Here is a 3,237-nt window from a genome sequence, read left to right as displayed (position 1 = left end):
TCCTTTTTTCTACTGGATATTCTTTCCTGCTTCATCAAAGATTAATCAACCATATAACTGTGGGTTTATTTATACATTTTCTGTTCTGTTCTATTGATCTAGTGTCTATTTTTTTAAAAGATTTTATTTATTTGAAAGAGAGATAGAAAGACAGCATGAGAATGTGGAGGGGCAGAGGAAGAGAGTGAAACAGACTCCCCACTGACCTAGGAGCCAAATGCAGGACCTGATCCCAGGACCCCAGGAAATGGGATCAAGGCAGATGCTTAACTGACTGAATTACCAAGGTGCCCCTTTATCTGTCTATTTTTGTGGTAGTAACATACGGTTTTGATGACTATAGTTTTGTAACATGACTTGAAGCCCAGAATTGTGATGCCTCCAGCTTTGCTTTGCTTTGCTTTTTCAAGGTTACTCGGGCTATTTGGGGTCTTTTGTGGTTCCATACAAATTTTGGAATTGTTTGTTCTAGTTCTGTGAAAAGTGCTGTTGGTATTTTGGTAAAGATGTCACAAATCACTCCTATATACATAAGCATGCATCATTTTAAGAATGAGAACATTCTCCTACATATATATAATACTGTTATCTAAATTAACAATAGTTCTATAATATTTGATACTGAACCAATATCCATATTGTGTAATATTAAATAGTAAATATTTGATATTCAGTCCAATATTTAATATGCAGTCCATTTTTTCCAACTGCATCAAAAATGTCATTTGTATTTGTATTTTTTTGAATCATGATGTAATTGAGATTCATGAATTATATTTGGTAGTTATGGATATTTAGTATTTCTTAATCTAAAACATTTACTTTGTTGTTATTTATTTATTTTTTACATTTGTTTTTATTTAAGTTTGATTTGCCAACATATGGTATAACACCCAGTGCTCATCCAATCAAGTGCCCTCCTCAGTGCCCATCACCCAGTTACCCCATCCCCACACCCACCTCCCCTTCCACAACCTTTTGCTTGTTTCCCAGAGTTAGGAGTCTCTTCCTCTCTAATTCTTCCCACTCAGTTCCCCTCCTTTCCCTTATAATCCCTTTCACTATTTCTTGTATTTCACTTATGAGTGAAATAATATGATGATTGTCCTTCTCTAACTGACTTATTTCACTCAGCAGAATACCTTCCAGTTCCATACACATCGAAGCAAATGGTGGGTATTCGTCTTTTCTGATGGCTGAGTAATATTCCATTGTATATATAGACCACATCTTCTTTAGCCATTCATCTGTTGAAGGACATCATGGCTCCTTCCACAGTCTGGCTGTTGTGAACATTGCTGCTATGAACATGGGGGTCCAGGTGTCTCAGTGTTTCACTACATCTGTATCTTTGGGGTAAATACCCAGTTGTGCAATTGCTGGGTCATAGGGATAGCTCTATTTTTAACTTCTTGAGGAAGCTTCACACTGTTTTCTAGAGTGGCTGTACCAGTTGTTGCTGTTGTTGTTGTTATTGGCATTGACTTTTATTTTTTATTTTTTTAAAAATTTTTATTTATTCACGATAGAGAGAGAGAGAGAGAGAGAGAGAGAGGCAGAGACACAGGCAGAGGGAGAAGCAGGCTCCACGCAGGGAGCCTGATGTGGGACTCGATCCCAGGACTCCAGGATCACGCCCTGTGCTGAAGGCAGGCACTAAACTGCTGAGCTACCCATGAATCCCTGGTATTGGCTTTTAAATAGTTCAGGCCACTTGTCATGTAAAAACTCCCAATTCTGGATTTTTCTGATTGCTCTCTTATGGTATTATTGAACTTGTACTGCTATTAATTATATTGTCTATAAATTGTAAGTTAGGTCTATAGATTTAGGTAAAACATGATTAGATTCAGGTAAAACATTTTGGCAAGAATATTTTCACATATTATATATTTTATATTATATCATATGATGAGACAATGAAGATCAGTTTGTCTTGCTGTTAGAAACTCAAGGTTGGTCACTTAGTTAAAGTGATGATTACTAGGTTGCTAATTATAAAGGTATATATTTGGCTTTGGAATTTGTAATTAATCTGTGGGGAAAGACTTGGTATCAGAAGACAGTTTTTCACTCAGTGGTGTTCGTGTTCATTGAGGATCCCAAATCAATTTTTACAGTAGGGGTAGAAGTGTAGTAAGATTCTGATTTCCATGATTACTTTCACATTTATTAGGAAATAAGAGCTTTCTTTTTTCTCTCCTTTGTCTTTCTTCCTTGAGTTTAATTTGGATTCATGGACACTTATTTATACAGTGTATAAATGTAAGAATAATTACAAACATTACAGCCATTATTCTTTTGAAGGTGCGCATTCGTTTTAAAGGCCAGTGGAAGCCCTTTCAAGCTGGCTTCTGGGTCTTTTGTTATGACTCTAGTCTGAGTGCTTTCTTACTTTTTGACATAACAGAGTCCCTTGTCTTATCTTGTGTATTTTCTGTCCAAAACCTAAAATCGGCCATTCTTTTGCAAGGAATGCGAGTGTATATATTATTAGGAAATTAGAAATCAAGAGCTAGGGGATCCCTCCCTGGGTGGCTTAGCGGTTGGGCGCCTGCCTTTGGCCCAGGGCATGGTCCTGGAGTCGCGGGATCGAGTCCCGCCTTGGGCTCCCTGCGTGGAGCCTGCTTCTCCCTCTGCCTGTGTCTCTGCCTCTCTCTCTCTCTCTCTCTCTGTGTGTGTCTATCATGAATAAATAAATAAATAAATAAATCTAAAAAAAAAAAAAAAGAAATCAAGAGCTAGGATATGGATATCTTCATTCATACCGGCCTGTTCTTGCTTTCTGACTTTTTTCAGCAGACAGAGATAGGAATATATTTTTATAAGTCATGAGTTTATATCAGTGTTTATAATTAAAATGTATCATTATGGCATTTTTCTCTATTTTGTATCTATCTATCTATCTATCTATCTATCTATCTATCATCTATCTATCTATCTATCATCTAATCTAATCTATCTTTTCTTCCAAGTTTTTATTTTAAGTTAGTTAACATATACTGTAGTGTTGGTTTTAGGAGTAGAAGTTAGTGATTTGTCACTTACATATAGTGCCCTGTACTCATCACAAGTCTTGTCCTTAATGCCCATCACCCTTTTAGCCCATTCTCCCACCTACTTCCCCTCTAGAAACCCATAGTTTTTTCTCTATAGCTAAGAGTCTCTTATGGTTTGCCCCCTTCTCTGTCTTCATATTATTTTTCCTTTTCTTCCCCTATGTTCATCTATTTTTTT

Source organism: Canis aureus, chromosome 32, assembly GCF_053574225.1.
Source record: "Canis aureus isolate CA01 chromosome 32, VMU_Caureus_v.1.0, whole genome shotgun sequence".
Lineage (NCBI taxonomy): Eukaryota > Metazoa > Chordata > Mammalia > Carnivora > Canidae > Canis > Canis aureus.
Note: the sequence above shows the minus strand (reverse complement) of the source record.